The sequence below is a fragment of the Halichoerus grypus genome, chromosome 8 (assembly GCF_964656455.1).
Source record: "Halichoerus grypus chromosome 8, mHalGry1.hap1.1, whole genome shotgun sequence".
Lineage (NCBI taxonomy): Eukaryota > Metazoa > Chordata > Mammalia > Carnivora > Phocidae > Halichoerus > Halichoerus grypus.
Window position 1 is genome coordinate 16,723,615 of NC_135719.1, and position 26,239 is coordinate 16,749,853.

Here is a 26,239-nt window from a genome sequence, read left to right on the forward strand (position 1 = left end):
CCGAAGAGGTCAGAAGGAAGAAAAAATACAGAAGCACAAGTTAATAAAATAGAACACAAAGAACATCACTCAAAAAAAAGGAAAATGCTTCCTTTGCTTTAATTAATAAAATGGAAAATTCTGATGTGGTTGAGCAAGAAAAGAAAGAAAAGGCATTAATAAATATTAGGAACTAAAAGGGTCATGATTAGAGATACAGTGTAGATAATGGTAAGAGAAAATCATGAATGAATTTACACCAACTAATTAAAAACTGAGATATATGGATCATTTTCTAGAAATTATTTAGTTCTGATTATATTTATCTAATTTTCTAATTGCACAAGTAACTTAACAAAAATTGTATTTCAAGAAGAACCAGAAACCAGAATTGATGTTTAACCATTACAATATTTTTTGAAAATCAGTAAATGCCAGTCTATTTCCTGAATTGACTCTGGGTCAGATGTTTTAGGAGCTAATTTTTGAAAAAATGAAGAAATACATTATCTGCATTTATACATAATATTTCAGAAAGTAGAAGAAATGAAGTGAGCCTCCTTAACTCCCTTTCTGAAGTTAATAATGACTTTGACACCAGACTGAAAAAGAACAGCACAAAATGTATTATGCAATCTCTCTCATGAAAGTAAACTCAAAAATCCTGAATAAATATTAGCAAACAGAAGTTACCACTTGATTATTTTTAAAACCATTATGATCAAGATTGATTTATCATGAGACTTCCTGGATGATTTAAGACGAGAAAAAACTATAAATGCAATTCATCACACAAACTAATTTAAAGGATAAGAACTTTCTAAAGTACCCAAATGGACATAAAACAAGAATTTATTAAAATCCAGTATCCATCTAAGATTTGCATATACACATATGCACACACAAAGCATAGAAAGCTAAACCCTAACTTATAAATATTATCTAATTCAACACTACAAACTACTTTATGTTTAATAGTGAAATGGAGAGCCATTATTTTGAAAGTCAAGAACAAGGCAAAGAGGAGTCCAGTGCAATAGGAAAAGGTAGAAACAGCTCTAAAAAAGGATGAGCTAGCTTCTATGGAGGGAAAACAGGTTTTATTGAATAATGCAGAGTAAAGAAATTAAGCAAGCTCTTGGATTGGAAGACATGCTTTCATAAAGATGCCAATTATTTTCAAATTAGTATATAAATTTCATGCAATTCTAATCAAAATCCAATCGGTTTTTGGTAGAACTCAAAATGCTCGTTCTACAATGTATATGGGAAGCATAAGGCAAAAAAAACCCCTGAAAACAAACAAACAAAAAAACCCCACATAATTCTGAATTAGAACAAGGTAGAGAGACTCACCCTACCAGATATTCATATTTATTATAAAGTAATACCAATTAAGAGAGTGTGTGTCAGTGCATGGTAGAAAAAAAGCAAGTTCAGGAAAGATAATGTACCTGACACTATTTATGTCAAGCGCCAAACATACAAAAATAATATGATTTATGCACATGGAAGAAAATGTGCAATGAAAACAAAAAAATATTAATAAAAGTGTCAGTTATCAGGGGCATATGGGTGGCTCAGTCAGTTAAGCTTCTGCCTTCAGTCCAAATAATGATCTCAGGATCCTGGGATCAATGGAGCCCTGTGTTGGGCTCCCTGCTCAGCGGCGAGTCTGCTTCTCTCTCTCCCTCTGCCTCTCCCCCCGCTTGTGTGTGCTTGCACTCTCTCTCTCTCTCAAATGGATAAATAAAATCTTTTTAAAAAAAGAAAGTGTCAGTTTTCAAATTTCAGATTTGTAGTTCCTTTAAATAGGAAGAGAGAGGTACAAATCCACAGAGGCTATAGCTACAATTGTAATGTTTTATTTAAAAAAAAATTTCTAAAGCAGAGATTCCCAATTTTCTTGGTTCATAGCACCTTTATCATCTCCATTCTTTTGTGATGCTACCCAAGCTGGAAGAAACGTCTAAAGGTTCCTTTATTAAGTATTTAGAGTCCAAAAATTTTGATAGTAATGGTTGTGAGGTGTCCAATGTCCCCATGTGTCCCTTGAAAACTAAAAACATACGATGGCATTCCTACGAGTTCCCTGTGGCACACAGTTTGGGAACCAGAGATTTTTATTTATTTTTTTATTTATTTTTTTTTTTTAAAGATTTTATTTATTCATTTATTTGAGAGAGTGAGAGAGAGAGAGAGCACATGAGAGGGGGGAAGGTCAGAGGGAGAAGCAGACTCCCTGCCAAGCAGGGAGCCCGATGTGGGACTCGATCCCGGGACTCCAGGATCATGACCTGAGCCGAAGGCAGTCGCTTAACCAACTGAGCCACCCAGGTGCCCGGAACCACAGATTTTTAAAACAGATCTTGAAAATAATCTAAATTCAACCAAGCTAGTTGATAGATCCATGAAAGTTTGTTGTATTTTCTCTCTACTTTGATGAATTGGGCTGAGTGCTTTGCACAAGTCATTCCATTTTGTCCTCACAAAGGATCCTGTGTTCTCTTTCTGTGTGAGAGGAAACAGAGGTTTAATAAGTTGGAGAAAATTCGCTGTCAACACTTGTAAGTGCTGAGGCCTAGACTGAAGCCAGTCCTCGCTGATTGAAGGCCACCGGGTCATGCGTTAATGGGACAGACCACTACTGAACATGTGTTTCAGGTACTAAAACCTGTCAGCCAAGGGAGAGTGGACATAGCCATTGTCCTTGCACATGTGGTGGGAGACAAACAGGGAAGGAGTGTAAGCACCGGGAAAAACATGTGCTCAACCCAGGAGTGAGCAGTCAGAAGTCAGGAGGGGGTTGGGGTTGAGTTTTTGCTGAGGCTTGCAAGATAAATACACATTTGTTTATGGGGATCCACCAAAGTACAAAGACAGAGACATAAGGAACTCTGTGGTCCTTTTAAAAAGCAATGGGGTATGCCCCAATGGCCAGGGCAAATATTAAATTATTTGTAAGGACTGCACCGTGCTCTTACTCCCCTCTCTTGGCCCCCAAAGTGTTAGTGACTTTGACTTCTCAGAGTCCAATTCCATTTTATTTCTATCGTATCTTCCCATTCCTCCCAAACCAACAATAAAAGCTTTACACTAAAGATACATCTTTTACATGTCGAGTGACAGCTTACTCATTTCTGTATTTCCTAAGACCTCAGCCTATGTCCTGAATATGTTCTAAAGGAAATAGCAATTTTGAATATTTTTTGAAATCTGGATTGTTTGGTTTCACAAGTATTAAGCTGAAGGAAAAAGGAAAGGCTCAGTGGGTTTTCATATATGCTCTAGCTGTCCTATGAATCCCCTGGGTCTTAGGAATTTACAGAAAGTTACAAGAGTCCCTGCCATCTTGATGTAAACTTCTAATGGTCCAATTGCAAAAGCAAGTGAATGTTCTGAGCAGTCCTGGCTTCAGAGGTCCCTGGGAAATAGAATTCCATTTACACAGCAAGGCTCTGGGTCAAAAATCTGCCTGGGTTAAGTGGTGACTTTCTCTCCTTTGAAATTCATTTGAGTTCTGTTTCCTGCCTGTGTAGTCCTCCCCTTCTTGTGATGACAAACCTTGGCTTACCTTTAGTCTGGGTTTTCTAGGTCTCAATACCAAACTTTAAACTGCTTGTTTTGGGGTGCCTGGGTGACTCAGGCGTTAAGCGTCTGCCTTCGGCTCAGGTCATGATCCCAGGGTCCTGGGATCGAGCCCCGCATCGGGCTCCCTGCTCGGAGGGAAGCCTGCTTCTCCCTCTCCCTCTCCCCCTCCTTGTATTCCCTCCCTCGCTGTGTCTCTGTCAAATAAATAAAATCTTTAAAAAAAAAATAAAATAAACTGCTTGTTTCTCCTTTTGCTCAGCTGGTTCAATCCCACCCAGCAATCATCTATTTCCCTTGTGAGTTCAGAAGGTCTCTGAAAGACGAGCCATGTGTGGGTCACACCACCACATTGGGGATGCCCGTGTTCATACATACACGTGGATCATAGAAAAACGGGCTCATGGCACTATGTTCTTTAGGATCACTAAGTGCAGCCTACACACAGCAGAACGATACGGGTGAAGAGCCAAATCTTATGGGATCTGAAACCAAAACAAAAAACAAAAAAACAAAACAAAAAAAATCTTCTGGGATCTGGATGAAGGAGACAAAAATTTACTTGTGAGATAAAAATTATCAAAATCTTTGATTTTTGTATTTTGGGGGGGGTTGCCATCAGCCCGGAAACTGCTTTTTCCATGACTTGGTGCAGCACAGAGTGGCACAGAAAGAGATCCAAGGCCAGGAGAACACAAAGCAAAAAGATGCTTTTCCAGAGTGACAAGTACCTGCATCACACATCCTGCAAGTTTTACTCTAGAAGACAGAAGCTCCTGCAGGAGGGGCAGTTCAGCGCAGACAGCGAGAGCTGTGGGAATGGAGTGCAGCGATCTCTGTACCAATATATACACCTTCTGTTGCATTTGTAGAGACCCCTCTCTTTCTGCCACAGTTTAGTGTCAACGGTCCCGATTAAGTGCAGGAGCACTCCAAAGACGGCGGTACGGGACGTGGAATATGTGGGGCCCAAGTTAGGAATCATCAGAGCAAAACAGTGAAAGAAGGAGAGCGACAGATTCCAAGCTGAGATACCCTCCTTCCCACAGAGGTATCGTGGCAACTTCTCAGTGAAGGAGGTACATGGCTCTGGGACCCTACCGTCCGGTCCACAGAATTGGTGCCTGGATGCTGCTGCTGTAAATTAATAGTTTGTTCAACCAGTCTGTCCTTACCACATCCTGATTTACTCTTTTTTTTAAAAAAAGATTTATTTATTTGAGAGAGAGAGAGCACGCGCACAAACAGGGGGGCGGGGCAGAGGGAGAAGGAGAAGCAGGCTCCCCACTGAGCAGGGAGCCCCACGCGGGGGGCTCGATCCCAGGACCTTGGGATCATGACCTGAGCCGAAGGCAGATGCTTAACCGTCTGAGCCACCCAGGCGCCCCTTAAATATGTGTTCATTTTTTTTTTTTTAAGATTCTATTTTGAAGTGATCTCTACACCCAGCGTGGGGCTCGAACTCACAACCCTGAGATCAAGAGTCGCGCGCTCTACCGAAGTAATTTAATAAGCATGTAATTGGAACTTCAGCAGAAATTAAGAATAGAGTCAACATCACACACTAAAAATATAGACCAGGCAGCAGGCGATATCGTAGCGAGAACAAAATGGAAAAAAAAAAAAAAAAAAAAGATTCAGTAGTGGCGCGGCCAGGATGAATGGCACAAGATTTATCACTAATGGAATTGTGGGAATGCCTGCCCAATATTGCCAGGCCTCCTAATTGTCCAAGAGCTGCCAGTAACCCAGATTTTAACTTGAATTCAGTAGATTTTTGACATGTCGACGTGAGTGTAATGAGGCCAACATTTTTTTGGCCAAATTAACATATATGTGTACAGGTGAATCCAAAGACCCCTAGTTTGTGGGACCTGCTGTGTGTGGAGCCGACTTATCATTATATTCTAGATGCTGGTGCCTGAGCCAGCAAAGGCTGCTTACCGAGTCTATTGGTGAGAAATACTTTACCGTTTCTGCAAGTCTGTTTTTCCATCTGTTTTCCGTCTTTTGTCAATAGGACACCCTTGTGAGTCTCAAGCATTTTGGGGAATTGGCCACTATGGTCGTCGTGGGTTACATCGAGAATGCCAAATATCTTAATTTAAAATATGTTATACAGCAATATAGTATACTTACATGGAATACTGAAGTTGCCTGAGCTCAGGAATGCCAAAAGTGTTCCTTTCTATTGCAAACTCTAATTGGTGTTCATATGGTCTGCCTGACATGCAGTGAAGAGAACAGATCTCAGTTGGGAAGAACACAATGATTGTTTGCATCACAGCATTGCTAGATGGAAATCCTCTTCCAGATATGGGCCATATCTGTCTTGATCCTCACCTGAACATTTTCCAATGAGATCCTAAGTGCCCTGCAAGCTGAAAACACAAACATGAAATCTCACGTTAAAAGCTGATTATCTGTATAGTGATGGGTGAGAGAATTAAGCTCTCCATTCGTAAATATTTGAATGCATGCTGCATGTCTCGCACTTACATAGGCAATGGGGATTCAGAAGTGAATAAAACAAGCAAAAATCCCTTCCCTCATGTAGTTTAATTATATGGCTAAGGGGTGAGGGGAGACTCAAGAAAGAAACAGCTAAAATAGAGACACCATATAGTGTATTACAAAATGTTAAGTGCAATGGGAAAAGGGGGGATTTAGGGACCCTCTGTGTGTATGGGGGGTAGATCACAATTAACCAGGATCAAAAATTAGCAGTTGGAATATTTAAAACATTCCATTTAGAAATGGAACGAGCATGCATACGCCCTGACCCCCCCATCCTCCAATGGTATTACATGGCATTTCCACCACTTAATGCACTTGCATAACCTTCCAGTATCTGGAGTCACTCGAGGTATCCCTCTCCATCCCCACCATAAATTAACATGTACAATATCTGGTCATTGTTTAGAAGGTCCAACGAGGCCCATGCATTCTAACTAATTAATTAAAATTAGTTCTAAAAAACTCAGAGATTAAATTCTGACTTCGTAGATGCCCAGTTATGCACCTGAGGGGTTGTAGTCTTTCTAGACTAGCACAACCAGGGAGAGTGTCCCAGGGCTAGCCTGACCACTCAGTGGACCACACATGGCTTTATGCTGAGGCGTGACGGAGACACGGGTAATGCAACCCAAAAAGAAAACTCAAATCCCTGAGTGGAGAAGAATTTGAGACAATTTCTCAAATAAAAGGGCATAGAACAAGGGAAGCTGTTCTCTCCAAACAGAACAGATAGAATGAAAAACAAGGGAAGGTGTCCCCCACACTGACTCATGTTTAGCATCTGTTTACAGAATTCATTTAATTTGAATAAAATGTGATCAACACGTTATGGTTACTTTCTTAGGGCAGCCTTTGGCCTCACTCAAATAGTCCAAGTACAGAATAGTACAGAGAGTCTCCAAGAAATTTTCGGCACCTAAAAATAGCCTTCTAAATCAAGGTCATAGGGGTGCCTGGGTGGCTAAGTCGGTTAAGCATCTGCTTTCAGCTCACGTCATGATCTCAGGGTCCTGGCATCGAGCCCCGCATTGGGGCTCCCTACTAAGTGAGGAGTCTGCTTCTCCCTCTCCCTCTACCTCTGCTCCTCACCCCTGCTCATGCTCTCCCTTTCAAATAAATAAAATCTTAAAAAAAATCAAGGTCATAGTGAGGATTCCAAGAATGAGGAAAATTATCTTTTCAAAAGCAAAGTGTGAATCCCAAAAGGTGAATGGGATTTTTGTACCCGAAATGAGGCAGAATGTTTCTTATAATGGGCTTCTCTGTGATTTAGTGTTTTGGGTTCATGATTAACTTAGTAAAATATGTATAAATTAAAATGTCCAGAATAATTCTATGCACCTTGGATGGCAATGATCAGAATTTAGTTGAAAACCGTTTTCATCTCCAATTTTGGCTCGTAGTCAAGCGGTATATACTTATTAGTAAGTCTGTCCCTTTAATCAGTTACATGCCTCACAGTCTCATTTGATCTCTCTGATGATCTTTCAATATAAATGAACTCATGAGCTTCTGAAAGGAAAATGATTCTCCTGACCCAAATGACAATCCCATAGAATTGTTATTTATTTATCAAAAAAATTGCTGGGATCACAGGCCGGGTCAGCTGATCCCCGTTTTAGAACTGTGGGGACAGAAGTTTCTTTTTTTTTTTTTTTTTTGCCTGATGCCATTGTCCCAAAAGCAAAGCTGCAGACAGTGGTACATACATGATAAATCTCCAACAAAATAAGAAAATTCACATAAAGCAAACTATTCATTTTAAAAAAACTGTTTTTCATCCTGAGATTTTTATCCTGAATTTGAGGAAACAGTAGCTGGTAGAGATTTTTTTTTTTTTTTTAATGTGAGTGCACGTCTGTACTTGACACATTTGAGTTTGCATCTCATTTTCATCTTCTAATTTTTAAAAGATATATTTTACCGATAAAAATGCAAAATCTGGGGACAACTGACCTAAAAAACTTATATCCTTCTCTATTCTCCTCTCAGGACACAAGATTGGACTTCAACTATGAATGATCTAAATTTGTAGAAAGTTCAAAAATTAGCTGGATGAAAGATCAAATAACACATCAAAAAGCTGAGATGTATCAATGTGTCAGGGTTCAAAAATAATGACTTGCAGTCAGTGATAGGAATGCTTTTCCACTGTGTCTATTTTGAGGGCAAGCCTGAAATTCACAACTTAGCAGAAAAAGTAAAAGATCTGTGGGGAAATGTGAGGAATTTGTCATTGCTCAAATCTAGTGCTCAGCCTTGGGCTGAATTTAGTATTAATCTTGATAGAGGCATGTTTGCAGTGGACAGAGAATAAGAGAAATGCATGTAGGATTTATTGAGGATGCAGTAAAAAATCCATTTTTTAAGGGCTATTTTTCTTCCACAATAAATGATTAGGGGAGGAAAAAAAGAAAAGCTTAAAATTGGTGTCAAGCTCTTTATTCCAACCATTTGGGATTAGCTGGAACAGAAATATGTCTGCTTATAATGAATCACTTTTGATGAAGTTGAAAAGAGGGAGGGGAGAGAAGTATCCAGCAAGCAGGGGTTTGGGAGGATTTCCTGAAGTCCCTACACTGCAGTTCACCAATAGTAATGGACTATCAATGAATTTTTACCAACTGAATTTAATACATAAGCTGAGTATAGTCCTTAAATTCTATGAGGAAATATATGTTACGAAATGAGAATATACCACTCCTCCCTTTCCAGAGAAAGACATTTTTCTCATCTGTTAACAAAACCTATGATACTGCAAAATGGTGATCTTTGTCACATTTGGGGGTTTACACTAAATTGTAATTGGGGAATTAGACTAGGAAGCGATTTTGCCCTGTTCCACATTAAAGACAAGCTACATGACACAGGGTTTTTTTTTTTAAAGACAGAGGCTTCAGTGCAGTTGTTCAAAACTGTCCGTCATTCTACCAAGCACTGGATTGAATCAAGAGGTGTAATTTGGAGCACCTGGGTGGCTCAATCAGTTAAGCCACCAGCTCGGTGGTGATCCCAGGACCCTGGGATCTAGTCCCCCATCAGGCTCCTTGTTCAGTGGAGAGCCTGCTTCTCCCTCTCCCTACTTCTTCCTCTGCCTGCCACTCTCCCTGCTGGTGCTCTCTCTCTGACAAATAAATAAATAAAATATTTAAAAATAAATAATTAAATAAATAGGTGTTATCTGGGGGGAAAAGGCATCTACCATGATATATTTTCCTTTTTCAAACTCATTTCTAATTGTTCTCAGGATGCTCCCCATCTTGTTCTTAGTTGGAGTGATTAGTGCTTATCTTTTTACTTTGCACATTTTAATAACCGCTTGCCTCAGAAAAAGCATGCACTCAGTCTCAGTGAACTTCTAACAAGGAAGTTTCAAGACAAGAGGAAATTAAGACAATGGGAAATATGCATTCATGGTTTTAGGCAGTCCTAGGTGTTATGGATATGTTGTTGATAATATATCCCTCCTATGTGCAATGTTCTAGTTTATGTTGTTCCAATAACACCAATAAACCACATAGATGACATTGTAGATGATTTGAGATCCTGCTTGACTTTTTGTTTTAAGGGAAATAGAAAGAGACGAACTATTATATGCTTGACCTTCTTGAACCCAATGTCCATAGTGGAACGGACTATGTCCATAAGGACCTTCTCCCCACTCCCCACACAGTTTCCTAGATATAGTGCTTTTCACTTGCATACATGTTTCTGGTCTACTCTTTATTTTTAAAAATCTCCCTACACAGTATGTATAACAGACCCTTCTGCACCCTATAAGCGTCAACCTTTAAATTGATAGGGGATATATATTTTTCCCACCAATCCCCAATAGTTTCATCTTCATCCCCTTCCATGTTGTTCTTAACATTTTTTCCAGAATTATCAGAACACCTCCCTTTGGGGGAAGCTGCTATATATTTCATCATCACACTCTAAACTGTTTAGAAAATAGATATTAGCTGAAGTCTGTATTAGTAAGCCCATCACTGTTAAGAACTCAGTCCATGACATATTAATTTACTCCTAAGCTTCCAGCTGAGGCCAGACTAACCTGAATGGTATTTGATTACAAAGATCAATGAGTTGGCATGAAACGGGATGGATCATTGAGCAAAACAGTTTATTAGTTCTCCTTAGTACAACTGATGTTTTTGGAGCTGTGGTTTATACTCTGTGGCATTGTTTGGTGGACTCCTTCCCAAGCCATCAACTATCCAAATCAAAACACTATCAGCACCTTGTAGAATGTAATTATATGTTACAGACATTCTCTAAGAGAGATGGTGTCCAGCAGTTCTAGAACATTCCCCCCCATTTTTGTTGATTGAGGACCTCTTATTATTTAATGTCAAATATTTCACGTAAACTATTGACTATTAGGAGAAAGTTTATCGGTTTCTAGATAATATTTTTTTCCTAGCTTTGAGGCTGAAAAATATTTCATATAATTCATATAGTCAGAGGAAAGTTGTCAAAGCAATAGATTTTATGATTACCCCCCCCCCAACTCCCACATACACATACAAACACACATGCATGCACTTTGAAAAAATCTCTCAGACTCCAAGAATGTAGCGCTGGAAAGGGACCTTACTGAATTCTTTCCTAATTCGGTAGTAAATATACCTGAAATTATCTGAGTTCACCAATTTGTTTCAAAGGGTTAAAAGAACACAGGAGCTCTACTTAAGGAGCCTTACTGTAGGAAAGTGGGGGAGAGGCTGGAGATATTAACACTGTAGGAGGGATACTGTGAATAGGGTTACTTGGAGTCGCTTTGGTGAGTTAGACAGCTTCTTTGGTCACCTTCCAAATATTCTCTATTACAGGTAGCAATTTGGGGTTAATTCAGGATGATCAAATCAATCACAGTCAGGCTCAAAATTTCATCGGAAGCTTTTCCTCTGTTCTCCTACTGACTCTTGATTGGAGTCACAGTGGCAGGGCAGGGAAAAGAGAAACACTTTGTTCTTGTTGCCAGCATGTCCCACAAGCAGGCTAGCTCCTTGCTGCCACTCTGGAAGTTTCATGGGAAGATATTCTTGGAATACATTCTGAGCCAAGAGATCTGAATGAGATCTATCAGGTGTTGAGGGTGAGCCTTCTAGGATCCATGTTACTGCCTGTATGTTATGCCCCACCTGCCACTTCAGTTGCTGTCCACATTCCCAGGGGTCCTCCTAGTGTCTCAGAGACTTCTGTTTTCCTACTCCATCTGGGACGCATTGTGTCTGTCTGTCTCACTGTTAACACATGTAAGTTCCCAGAGGATCTTCTTTATTTCTCTCTTGCCCTGAGCTGCCAGGCGCTGAGAGCAAATTTCGGTGTACAGCTTACTGTCCCTACATCCCTCTTCCATCCTATCCTTTGTCCCCCTTCACCACGTGCCCACCCCCGACCCCAAACTCTCTTTACATAAAGAAGGAATGAAAGCCAGGTAATGACAACCCAGTTCTACCATAACGTGGACCTTCAAATCTGTATCTCATCCTTGAATTCTTGACCTGTTATCACAGAAGCCGAGACTCTCCATGTGCCGGTCACTGCACAAGAAAACAGGGGCCTAATTTCCGCACAGAAGAGAAGAGCACACATTCTGGGCACTCCGGGTTCAAACAGATATAAGACAGTGGTTGAGAGGATGTCATGTGGATCTCAAATAACTCTGTTCAATCTTAGTTCTGCATTCTATCAGTGGTAATTTACTTAATTTTCCAGTGCCTCGGTTTCCCCACCTGTAAAATAAGAAGGATAATGCTTCCTACTTCCTAGGAGGGCTTTGAGGATTAAGTCCATTCTTATACACAAGGCTTTTCACCAAGGGCAACTAATGCATAGTAAGTGTTTGGTAATTATTGTGATTAATCAGTTCCCTTAATAGCTCACATATTATTCCGTCATACATCTTTAGCCTTTTGGCACATAATACCAAATCTTTAGCAATTCACTTTGGATCAAGAGGTCAAATGCCATTTAGCAAATTCCAGCATGGACTTAGGTCCCTACTGACATTTATAAATGGCACAAATAAATGTAGTATGGGTTAGGTGTGTAAGTTGTGTGTATCTTCCCTCAAGGCTGGCAGGGTAGGGCTGATACCCTGACCTCTACGGCATGAACATCATTCCCCGCTCACACCTGGTCTTTTACACAAAACCGTCGACTGACTAGGCAATCTAGAAATTCCAAAAGTTCAGTGGCAGGTATATTCTTTTGTGAATATTATTCATGTGAACGACGATTTGAAACTTGCAAAACGTTGTGAGGGTGGGAAAAGAACTAGGAAGACCTAGGCAAGTAAGGGCATGTCAGTAAAATTTCATGGAAGTGCAATTTAGTGATTCAACTAAATTTATACTTACGTGCACACACTGAACATTCACTCTTGGATAGTTTATTTTTTTTTGCTAACCTTTTACTTGGAACCAAGGAATAAATTTCAATTATTCATTCAACTTATTTCATAAAGAGATACATGGCATGAATTATCAGCCTTTGTATTATGAAAATGCATATGGAGGACCTTAGCATTAAAATGAATATTACAAATACCAGAAATAAAAGCCAGATTCTGTCAAGCTAGGATGTCTACTAGGCCTAGCAGGAGATCTTGGCACAGGCATCAAGATTGTTTTGTTAGTAAATGTGATAATTTGCACTTGGAAGATCTTCAAGCTAAGGATCTACCCCTTCAACTCTAAGTGCCTTTCATGACTTAAGTGTTTTATTAAAGCACTTATATTCATGATACTAAATTTACACTTTAAAGTTGAAAAGTCAGCACTTAAAAATTAACTTATTTCTATAAACAAATAGAAATAAAATTTTAAAAGAATATATAAAAGTGATCATGGCATACATGCATTTCTTGAAATAAACTTTTATTTGCCCATTTTTCCTTTTCTTGTCTTTTTCTCTTTCTTCTGTGTCAACCCTATTCCCCTTCCCACCTTCCCTTATCCAGAAGCCCATGTTAACATAATATATGCATTTCAGTGGTTTTCTTCAATGGAATATATAGATATGTGTAGATATGTGTACACACAATTACATAGTTAAAAATTATATTCATGTGTCTGCATCTTTCTTTTCTCATTTAATATCTCAGAATAAGTCTCTGAAGTCAAGTGGCCTCGCTACTCTTTTTAATGACTGCACACTAGTTCATGGTGTGGATACACCATAATTTATTTAGCCAGAACCCTACTGAAAGCGTTTTACAATTTTTAAATGAAAAAATTTGCCTTTATTCTGTTTTAAACATTTGTGCCCCAATGGACAATGCTATTGTAAACATCTTAGTGCCTGTCCATGACAAGAATACATAAAGAGATTCAGTGTTATTTAATTTTACAAATGAGGAAACTATAATTAAGGAAAGGTAAAGAAAAGTTTTACAAATGAGGAAATTTTATTTGTTATTATTTTTAAAAGATTTTATTTCTTTACTTATTTGTTTATTTATTTAAGAGAGAGTGACAGAGAAAGAGTGAGAGAGCATGAGTGGGGGGAGGAGCAGAGGGAGAAAGACAAGCACACTCCATGCTGAGCACAGAGCCCAACATGGGGCTCGATCTCAGGACCATGAGATTATGCCTGGGCTGAAACCAAGAGTTGGATGCTTAATGGACTGAGGCCACCCAGGTGCCCCTTATTTTATTTTTTTCAGTAAGCTCTATCCTCAATGTGGGACTTGAACTCAGGACCCTGAGATCAAGAGTCACACATTCTACCAACTAAGCCAAACAAGCACCCCACAAATGAGGAAATTTTAGCTAAAAACGTGCAAATGGCCCCATCATCAGTCCAGTTTGACTCTAATCTCAGGTTTCACTGTGCCACATGACACTCTTTTGTCCTTGTTCTGATTTCCTAAAAATTATAGGCTATTAAATGAAAATATGTGTGACTCGAATTCAACTAAATAGATCAAGTACCTGGCAGTGGAGGTTAAATATAGTTTAGAAATTTAAGAGGAAAAGATGGATTGCACATTAATTTTTATAAATGGATCTCTTAAGGTACCATGGTTTAGTACAGATGTAAGTCTTTTGGAGGCAATATGGCAAACTAGAATTTCAGAGAAACAGTTTCCAGTATAAGACACTTCAAATTACCAGGTAAAACATAATGAGCATTGCAGAGTTCTGGTTCTAGGACAGGTGGATTAGACTGAATAAAACTAAACCTCCCACTGACAACTACGTATGAGATGACTCTTGGAACTCACTGAAGAATAACTAACAGAGATGAGACTTGGATGACTGTGATCCTTTAGAAGAGAGAAGCACACAGCAGGTTCCACATTTATCCTGGCTTTTCCCATGAAGACATTTTCCTATTTTCTGTAGAGGAAATAGAGGCCAAGCAGAAAGTGGTTCACTTATTGGAGTAAAGATACAGTTGGCAGAATGCCACACTGCCACATTGGTTGGGATTTGAGGGACAAAATCCCAGAGAATGGGGAAATACAGAAAAGTCCCCCAAATCTCTAATTCCCATCGAAATCCTTGGTTAATTCCTATGCTAAATGTGTCAGGGCAAGAGTCCAAAAGTCCAGCCAACTACAACATCTGGGAAGCCAAATAGTACAGCAGAAATTTTAGCAGCTGCTTGTTGCTGGGGAGACTATGGTTGGATTTCAATTCCTAACAAGTTGGAGGAGCTTTAGAATATAGCCTAGACTTTCAGTTGAGATTCCCAAAGGACCAGGAACTAGGAATAAAAGCACACACTTGGAATAAAGACCACACTTTAGAAGATTAACCATGGCTTAGGAATAATCACAAAACTGAAATACACCAACCCCAAAACTCTAAAATTAAACAGCAACTAGATTATGGTGATCCACTGTCCCTATATGGTCCCTGGAAGAAAATCTCTCTCTTGCTGTGGAGGAAAATGACATCATCAAGAGCCTCTGTATTGTGTCATCTACAGTGTCATGTATCCATTAAAAATTACTAGGACAATTAAAACAGGACTAAATGACCAAAAGACATACAAAATCATATTTTTTATAAAGAACATAGAAACACAACCAAGGAGTTCCAGATCATTGATTTTTTTTTTTTTTTTTTTTTAGAGATGTCGAGAGTATGTGAGCAGAGGGGGAGGGGCAGAGGGAGAGGATGGAAATCTTAAGCAGACTCCATGCTGAACACAGAGCCCAGCGTGGGGTTGGATCTCAGAACCTTGAGATCATGACCTGAGCCGATCAAGGGTCAGACACTTAACTGACTGAGCCACCCAGGCACGCCCAGATAATTGATTTTAAATAACTTATGATTAAAATGCTCTTTAAAATGAAGAAAAGATGGAAAATTTCATCAGAGAATAGGAATCTAAAGTAAATTTCTAAAACTGACAAAAATGTTATATCTGACAGTAAAATTTAACTTAATTGGTTTAATAGAGGATTAGACAAAGCAGAACAGATGATTAATAGATGGAAAAACAGATCAGTAAAAAATATCAAGATTGAGAGACCAAAAGAAAAAAAAAAAGGTGAAAAACAAGGGAAAAAAAAAGATATGGGACATATATCGAACACAGCACTATCCAATAGAAATATAATGGAGGCATCAAATGTAAAAAAAGATTTTTCCAGAAATACAAAATCTGAAAAATTTCCTCACAAGAATACCTGCACTATAGGGAATGTTAAAGGACATTCTTCAGGCAGAGGGGAAAAAATATCAAAGAAATATCAATCTATAAAAATAAAAAATCAGAAATGTTGTCTGAATGATATGGATTGAATATGTACCCCCTAAAATTCATTTATTGGTATCAAATCCCAATGTGATGATATTTGGAGGTGGAACCTTTGGGTGGTGATTAAGTCATGAGGATGAAACCCTTATCAATGGGATTAGTGCCCTTATAAGAATAGGCCAGGAAATAGCTTGCTCTTTTTCTGCCATGTGAAGATAAAGGAGAATTCAGCTATCTGCAACCCAGAAGAATGTTCTTACCAAAACCCAACCATGCTGGCACCCTGATCTCAGACTTCCAGCCTCCAGACTGAGAAATACATTTCTATTGTTTGTAAGTCACCCAGTCTATGGTAGTTGGTTCTGTCAGCCTAAATTGACTAAGATATAAGTGTAAATACATAGGATTTTAAAAAATATTTCATTTTCTATAAGGTAGTAGACTGCTTAAACAACGTAGTAGGGAAGTTGATAACATATGTAGATTTACAATGCATATAAACAAACCAAAAAGGCTACGAGTGGGGAAATGGAAGTATATTGTTGTTAGTTTCTTACACTACACATGAATGCATATAACATCACTTGACATGAGACTGTGATTAAATAAAAATGTATATGATAGGGGTCCTTGGCTGGCTCATCTGTAGAGCATGCAACTCTTGATCTCTGGGTCATAAGTGTGAGCCCCATGTTGGGGGTAGAGATTATTTTTAAAAATAAACTTATTAAAAATACTATAGATATACTCTAAATCATAAAGCAACCACTAAAATAACAAAACAAAGGGTTATAGCTAATAAAGCCAAAAAAGGAGAGAAAATGGATCATAAAAAATATTCATTTAATCCAAAAGAAAGCAGGAAAAGAGGAAAAAGGAAATGAATCATAGCCAAGACAATTAAAAAACAAATAGCAAGCTGGTAGATTTCTGCCCACCATATTAATAATTATATTACAGGTGAAATGTGTAAATACTTCAATTACAGATCAGAAATTGTCAGATTGGATAAATAAAGCAAGACCCAAATATGCTTCTCATCAGAAACTTACTTTAAAGTATGCATAGTAGTATAAAGACACAAATAGGTTAAAATGTTGGAAAAAGACATTTCACGCTAAGCTTAATCAAGATAATGCTGTTGGGGCACCTGGGGGGCTCAGTCAGTTAGGTGTCTGCCTTCAGTTCAGGTCATGATCCCAATGTCCTGAGATTGAGCCCTGTGTCAGGTTCCTTGCTCAGCGGGGAGTCTGCTTCTCCCTCTCCCTCTACCCCTCCCCCCTGCTTGTGCTCCCTCTCTCTCTTGTCTCTCAAATAAATGAATAAAATCTTTTTTTTTTAAAGATAATGCTGAAGTGGTTATATTAATGTGAGACAAACTAAATTTCAAAGCAAAAATATTACCAGAAATAAAAGTTTTTTTGTAATAATAAGGAAGCCAATTCATCAAGAAGGTATAACAACCCAAAATACTTATGCACTTACTAATGAAGCTTTAAAATACATAATGCAAAAACTGATAGAATTGCAAGGAGAAACAGACAATTCCATAATTAGTCTCTCTCTAATTGACTGGACAAGTAGGCAGAAAATCAGTAAGGCTACAGATGACTTGAATAATATTATCAACCATTCTGATCTAATTGACCTAATTTATAAAATATTGCAACCCAAAAACAGCCGAATTCACATTGTTTTCAACTGCATATGCACCATTTACCAAGATATACCATACTCTGTGCCATAAAATAAGTCTCAATATATTTGAAATGGTTCAAGATGTGCAAAGTATGTTTTTTGATCACAACAGAATTTAATTAGCTTACAGGAAAAAAAACTAAAAGAACCCCAAATATTTGGAAATGAAATGGCACACTTCTTTATAAACCACAGAACAAAGAAAAAGGGATTTTAGAAAGTCTTTTGAACTGAATGAAAATAAAAACATACATTCTGGTTTCAGTTCTGACATGTAAAGAGCTTGGAAGATGTCACTCTCATTTTTACAACAGAAAAAACTGAACAAACCGAAAATCAATGACTTTTCTTGGGCTCCTCAGAGAACAGAGATCAAAGGACAAGCTGCCATTCCAAAACTGGGGAGAAAAGCCAATGCAGGGAGTCACAGCTGAGGTATACATACCTGGAGCAGACCTGCTGGAGTCATAAACTGGGGGTAGGAACACATAATGGTAACTTTGATGAATTGCTGGAAGCTGAGTGTGGACTGGTGTGAGAGGGAAAACTCCTGGCTGCTTCAGTCTTGCAGAAACCCTAAAGTTTACCTCTAGGAACTCCATCAGATTCTCACAGTCACAAAGTCCCTTTTGTGACTTTGGAAGGGGAAGGGGAAGTTTCTTTATTGTGACATATTCTCCAAAAGGGCTCTATAACATAGCACTGCCTTCCAAGGGGCAGAAAAACTATATCCATCTTGCCTTATCTCAGATGGAGAAAATAATTTTTCCCATTTCAACTCCCACTTGCCTTTCTCTTTCGCCAAAGCCATGTGGAAGGGGAAGGGGGAATTATACCTCTGAAGAAACACTTGTGAACATCCATAGCCCAGATAAACAGGTCCACTAACAGGCTGAAAATAACCCATAAGATTATAAAATGCTTTCCCTCACCCATACCTTGCTACCACACTCACAGAGCTTCAGTATAACAATGCAGTACAGTTGAACTAGCAGCCAGATGCAGAGGTCTCTGAGAAGGAGCCCTTAGGGAAGGATACAAAGAAGGGAGAGAGGGAGAAAGAAAAAAAGGAAGAACTTTAATAATAAAACCAGATAGATATTACAAGAAAGGCAAAATACAGACTGATAACTCTCATGAGCACGGATGCAAAATTCTAAACTAATCATTAGCAAATCAAATCCAACAATGGGTAAAAATATTTATACACCACAAACAAGTAGGGTTTATTGCAGTTATGAAAGGCTGATTTCACAATAAAAAACCAATCAATGTAATCCATCATATCAACAGCCAACGAAGAGAAATCATATGATCATGTCAACTGATGTAGAAAGAGTATTTGACAAAATCCAACAACCATTTTTGATAATAACTCTAAGCAAACTAGAAGTAGAGGGAAACTTTATCAACCTGATGAAGGTTGTCTATGAAAACCCTGCAGCTAACATTATATTAAATGGTGAAAAAATGGATGCTTTCCCCCTGAGTTTGGAATCAATGCAAGGATGGTCTTTTCTCACCATTCCTATTATACATTGTAGTAGTGGTCTCAACTAGTGCAATAAGACAAAAAAAAAAAAAAAAAAGGTGTGTAGATTGAAAGGGAAGAAATACAATCTTTATTCATAGATGACCTAATAGTTCATGTAGAAAATCCCAAGGAATCTACAAAATAACTCTTGGCAATAGTAAGCAAGTATGGCACATGAAACAAGGCTAATATACTAAAGTCAATTGCTTTCCTGTATGCCAGTAATGAACAATTGGAATTTAAAATTTAAAAAAATATTATTGAAAGCAGCATCAAAAAATGGGATACTTATATGAATCTAAACAGGATCTACATGTGGAAAACTACAAAGCTCTGATGAAAGAAATCAATATCTAATCAAATGGAGAGATATTTGATATTCACGAATTGGAAGACTCAATATTCCTTTATATATTTTGAGGCTCTGTAGAAAGATACATATATGTTTATAATCATTATATATTCTTGATGGAATAACCCTTAATGTCCTTTGTTTCTGTTTTTTTTTTAGATACTTTATTTATTTTTATTTATTTTTATTTTTTTAGAGAGAGAGTGTGTGCATGTGCAAGTGGGGCAGGAGGGGAAGAAGGAGAGGGAGAGAGAGAGTCTTAAGCTGCTCAGTGAGGAACCCCACATGGGGCTAGATCTCACGACCCTGAGATTATAACCTGAGCCAAAATCAAGAGTGGGATGCTTAACTGACTGAACCACCCAGGAGCCCCATATCCTTTGTTTCTTGTAATAACTTTTTACAAAGTCTATTTTGTCTGATATTAATATAGCTACCCCAGCTCCCATTTACTCTTTGCATTGAATATACATATATATGTCAAAGATTTTATTTATTTATTTGAGAGAGAGAGAGAGAGAGCATGAGCAGGGCAGAGGGGTAGAGGGAGAGGGAGAAGCAGACTTCCCACTGAACTGGGACCCCAATGTGCGGCTGGATCCCAGGACCCCGAGATCATGATCTGAGCCTGAAGGCAGACACTTAACTGACTGAGCTACCCAGGCACCCTTGCATGGAATATATTTTAAAACAATTTCACTTTAAACTTATTTGCATCTCTTATAGACAACAGTTAGTTTATGTGTTTTTTCAAAATTCTTTCTGCCAATCTTTTAATTGATGAGTTCCATATGTGTACATTTAAAGTAGTTACCGATAAGAAAGAACTGACTTCTCTCATTATACTAATTATATTATTTTATCTTTTTTTCCCTCATTTTCACTGTTACCACCTTTTGTGTGTGATTGATTTTTTTCCTATTATATCTTTTTATTCCTTTCTCATTTCCTATTCTGTATATATTTCAGTTATTTTCTTAGTGTTTACCCTGGGTATTCCAATTAACATCTTAAATTTATAACAATCTAGTTTGAATGAATACCAACTTAAATGATATGCAAAAACTCTACACCTATACAACTCTGCCCCCCTTATATTGTTATTTTTTACAAATTACATTGCTATATATTGTGTGCCCACTAACATAGATTTATAATTGTTTCATGCATGTTCAGTTTGAATAATATAGGCATAAAAATGAGTAACAAGTCAAATATAATGCTAGGTGTTACATTTACCTATGTAGTTACATTTACCTGTGTTTTTTATTTTCTTATTTTTTCATATGGCTTCAAGTTACTGTCTAGGGTCCTTTCATTTTAGCTTAAAGAATTCCCTTTAGCATTTCTTGTAGGGCAGGACTATAAAAGTGATGAACTCCTTCAGCTTTAGTTTATCTGAAAATTTATTAATATCTTCCTCATTTTGGAAAAATGGTTTTGCTGTATATGCAATTATTCGCTGAAAGGTGTTTTTTCATTCTTTCTTCCATCACTTTAATATGTCATTGCACTGCCTTCTGACTTCCATGGTTTTTGATGAGAAATTGGCTGTTAATTGTATTGAAGATCCCTTGCACATGGTGAATTTTATCTATTTTACTTCTTTGAAGATTCTCTCTGTCTTTGATTTCTGACAGTTTGATTATAATGTGTCTCAGTGTGGATCTCTTTCAGTTTATCTTGCTTAGAGGTTATTGAGATTCCTGGATGTGTAGATTCATGTCATTCATCCTACTGGAGAAATTTGGGGCCATTATTTCTTCAAATATACTTTATATTTCTTTCTCTCCTCTTCTGGGACTCCCTTTAAGTGTATGTTGTAACACTTTATGGTGCCCCTTATCTGCTTAGGTCTGATCTAGTAAGTCCAATATCCAGCTTTTGTCAGGGACAGTTCTATGAATATTTTTCCTTGTAAATGGGCCACACTTTATTTCTTTGCATGCATAGTACCTTTTTGTTAAACACTGAACATTTTGAGAGTCATAATACAGTAATTCTGGAAACCAAATCCTCCCCGCTCCCCCAGGTTTTATTGTTGCTGCTTCTTGTGAGTTGTAATTGCTTAGTGGCTTTTCTAAACTATTTTTTGAGACTGGATTATTTGCTATGTGTGGTCACTCAAGTCTCTTAATGGTGAACTAGTGATTTTTAGAGATTTTCTTAAAAACATGGAGCCACCACCACCCACCCCTGGGCCAAATAAATAAGGAAAAACATTACTATTTTGGTCTTTGCAGATTATCTTTGTATTAGGGCACTTCTTCACAATGCTAAGCCAGGCCATTTACAATTCTACCTCAGCCTTTACTTCCTGCTTGATGGAACCTGACAGTCAGCCAGAGTTGAAAGCTTGGAGTCTTCTCATTCTTTTCTGAGCACGTGTCCAGCTCTGGACATATATGTAGCCTTCTAGATTTTTTATTATGTTTGTGTTTCCAAACAAACCTACAAAATTCCTGAAAATTTAACAATTGGCTTATGTGACTTGCTGTTTTCTGGTATGAACTGGCTTAAGGACACCCCTGATTTAGTGTTCCCAGGAATAAAAATGTAAAGAAAGCAGAAGGGAAAGAAATCAAGCAGGGGCATCTTTCAGACAAAGTTCCAGCTTCAGCTTAACTTTGCAGGGATGCTGAGGAGTAGAAATTATGCCATGGGGTTTCTTACAGGTTGTGGAAAGGGAACTGGGCTTCCAAAGTCCCACATGAATCAGTTTTTAGCTAAGGGCTGCTTTTGGGATATAAACTCCCAGGCACTTAGGGCTCTCTACTTATGGGACAAAGGGGATCCAGAAGTCTGAAGGTAGTCTTCTCAAGAAAATTGCAAGAATGGGTTCTTAGAAACAAAAGAGTAACAAAACCAGGGAGGGGGACCCATAAATAATAAAGGAGAATTATGGGGATCTGGGTGGAGTATGGACATGTCCATAGAGTCCATTCCTTACACTAGTCTGATCCACTTACATCACATTAATTTCACTCTATCCTATTATAGCTTTTTAAAGGTGTTGGGAAGAGAAAAAGGAAAACATTAAAATAGGGGAGTTTGTAGGATGAGCCATAGCTCCCACTGCTGTAGTTGATCAGAACATCATAATTTACAGTCCTCTACTAACTCTTCTAGATTCTACGCACTATTACCACTTCTGCTGGTCTAGATGGTTTGTTTGTTGAGATGATCCCCTTATCCTTGAGGGGCTTTAGACCCTGGGTCTGTGCTTTTATCAGAGTGCAGTTAGGCTAATTGCTTGTTTGTAGTCAAACCTGGATATGGAGGCCCCAAGATCTCTTGGGCTCCAAATGCATTCCTCTCTTCCTATATTATGTAGAGCAATCCCATTTTTCATGATGATTAGGATATTACCCCACCAGTAGAGTAATTTATTTCTTTGCCTAGTCTACCGGTGTGAGAAGCCCAGTATGACCATGCAGCAGTTATAGCTCTGTATTAATGGAATTCTTACCGTTAAATCATTCCTTCTCTGGGATACAAGCCTTCTAGATCTGTAGAACCTAAAATTGTTGGGGAGGAAAAATAATTACCATACAACAGTCATTGGTTTAAGTTGTTGGTGATGGATAGTACCATAAACTTGTTACACATTATCTGTCAATATTCAGGCTAACAGCTTCGAGATGATGTGTTATATAATATGACCAGTGGATCCTGTGGTTATATGTCCATTGTAGTTCTCTGTGCTATAAAGTGGGCCACTTGGTCTGGGACAATGTCATTGCATGATCCCATGGTGGTGGTTAAATAAATAGTCTGTGAGCCTCTGGACAGTGAGACATATGGACAAGAAAAGTGAACCTATACCCAATGTACAAGACAGTTCTAATCAAGAAAATTCTTATTTTCAGGATGTAGATAGACTGGTGTAATCATCTTGCCGCTAAGAAGATGGGTGGTCTCTTTAAGGGATGGAGTTACATTAAGGGCTAAATGTGTATTGCTGCGGCCACCAGGCCAAATATTCAATAGCTAGATCAGTCTTGGTAAGATGAAACCCATACCTCTGGGCTCATGCATAGTCTATCATTATGACTACTCAATTCATGGCCCCATTATGCATACATTAGAACAGCTGAGGATAGAGGCTGGTTTATAGCTATCGAATAAATCATCCTGTCAACCAAGCCATTTAGTGTTTCTCCTGCAAGTGGATGGTCTCTGGTGGACCTGAATCTGTGATACACAGATCCTCATGCTTTGTGCCTACTCCTGCAGCACCATACCTATGCATTTCCCGGGGTGGTAAGGATGATCTTGTCAATAAATGGTGCTGGGGCAACAGCATATCTCTAATAAATGATTGATTGTCTAAAACTAAAATAATAAAGTGTCTTTCATTTTTAATATATGCAAAAGTAAAATGCCTGACAACAATAGCACAAAGGATGAGAGGAAATGGAAATATCTTCATGTAAGTTCTTACATCATAAGAGATGTTATATACTATTATGAGAAGATAGAGTATAAGATAAAGATGCACATTTTAAACTTTAATCACTAAACTATAAAACAAAGAGGAATTACTAATAAACCAATAATGAAGGTAAAAAGGAGACATGACAAATAGTAAATTAACTCAAAGGAATGCATGAAAAAAACAGAAAGGGAACAAAGAACAGCTGTAAGAAATATAAAACAGGTAATAAGATGGCAGATTGAACCCAAACACTTAATAATTGCATTAAATGGAGATGTCTTAAATACCTCAAATAAAAGGTAGATATTGTCAGACTGAATTAATAAGCATGATTTAACTATGTACTCTTTAAAATAAATACGCTTTACAGGTAAAGATAGACATATGTTAGAAATCAAGGAACGCAGTAAGACATACAGCACGCAAACACTAATCAAAAGAAAGTTGCGCGTTCCTGCCATAGGGCCTTTACACTCATTGTGTCCCCTGCCTAGAAGTCTCATCATGAAAATCCCCATGGCCAACCATCTCACTCCTTTGAAATCTTCTCCCAAATATCATCTCAGTGAGGACAACTCTGGACACCCCTTTGTTAAAAAGTGGAAACCTAACCACCATCTCCCCTCTCCACAGTTATATTCTCAATTCATTTACCCTACTCTATTGTTATTTTCTATAGGGCTGATCACCACCTAACATACTATTTGCTCATTTATTATGATGATTGTTTATTGTTTGTCTCTCCCCACAGGACATAAGCTCTCTAAGGCCAAAAGTCTTTGTTTTGTTCACTAATGTTATCCCCATGCCTACAATAGTGTCTGATGCACAGACAATCAACTAGTATTTGTTAAATCCATGCTGAATTGAAGTAAAACGAATGTGACTGAGGGTTCTAGAGGGAAAGGGGGTGGGCGGATGGGTTAGCCTGGTGATGGGTATTAAAGAGGGCACTTTCTGCATGGAGCACTGGGTGTTATGCACAAACAATGAATCATGGAACACTCCATCAAAAACTAATGATGTAATGTATGGTGATTAACATAACAATTAAAAAAAAAGAATAAAGTAAAATGAATGCGAATGGGATAAAAAAAAAGTTGAAGTGACTATATAAATTCAGATGAAAACTTCAGGAAGAGATAATGACCAGGAATAAAGAAAAACATTATATAATGATAAAGAAGCCAAGATATCAAGAGGACATAATAATCTTAAATGTGTAAGTACCTAATAGAGAGCCTCAAAATACATGAAATAAAGCCTTATACAACTGAAAGGAGAAACAGGCATTGTGTAAAACTATAGTTAGAGATTTTAGCTCCTTTCCCAGTAATGTATAGAATAAGGAGACAAAATCAATGAAGAGAAGGAAGACTTGAATAACCTGACAGAACACTCCAGTATGAGCTATAACCACAATGAGATACAACTACGCACCAACTAGAATGGCAAAATTAAAAATGAAACAAAGCAAAGCCTTGCCAAAAGTTGTTGGTGAGGATGTTGAAGCGGTTAAAACTCTTATTTACTGCTGCTGGGAATGCAACATGGCACAATCCATCTGGAATTCACTTTGACATGTTATTCTTATAAAGTTAAATGTAGATATAACCAAGGACACAGGAGTCTCACACCTATTTTTTTACCCAAGAAAATAGAAATGGGTGTCCACATAAAGACTTGTATATGGTTTTTCATAGCAGCCTTATTCAAAATAACCCAAAGCTGGAATAGCAAAGATGTCCAACAGGAAGTGAAGAGATAAAAAATTGTGGTATATGGATTGGAGTGTCCTTTGACCATAAAATAACACAGAGTACTGATACATACATACAACAACATACATACAATATACGTACAACACCATACATACAACACCATATAATAACATACAACAACATAGATGGACTTCAAAAATGTTATGCTGAGCTGGAGAAGTCAGACAAAAAAAGATGGCATACTCTATATTTCCATTTACATGAAACTCTAGACAAGACCCAGCAATGTGACAGAAGTGGATTGATGTGCCACTGGGCATGGGGGTACCGCAGGGGAATGTGGGCAAAGGGGAACGAGAAAATATTTTTGGTGTGATGAAATGTCCTGTATTTAGATAAAGTTGATGTTCACATGAGTATATGTATTTTCATAAATTGTTGAACTGCACACTTAAAATCGGTACATTTTATTGACTACAAATTAAACCTCAGTAAAAAGAAAAGCAAACATTCATCTGGAATAGAATATAAATCACACAAGAGGGCATTATGTAATCAAGAGTATAAACAATCACAACTACACGTAACAATAGGGATAAGTCCCATACACAAAATATTGAGATAAAAGCCAGACATTGAAGAGTGTGTGTTCAATGATTTCAATGATATAAAGTTCAAAACATTGAAACTGA

General features: G+C 37.9%; 1 long non-coding RNA gene across 1 annotated transcript in view; it reads right to left on the reverse strand.

Moving 5' to 3' along the window:
• The window catches only part of LOC144382734 (uncharacterized), a 171,618-nt gene extending 153,101 nt beyond the window's left edge, over positions 1 to 18,517 (reverse strand). The window contains exon 1 of the long non-coding RNA XR_013450113.1: positions 18,441 to 18,517. This is a non-coding gene — a long non-coding RNA (uncharacterized LOC144382734). The remainder of the gene's footprint in view (positions 1 to 18,440) is intronic.
• Between the last annotated feature and the right edge of the window lie 7,722 nt (positions 18,518 to 26,239).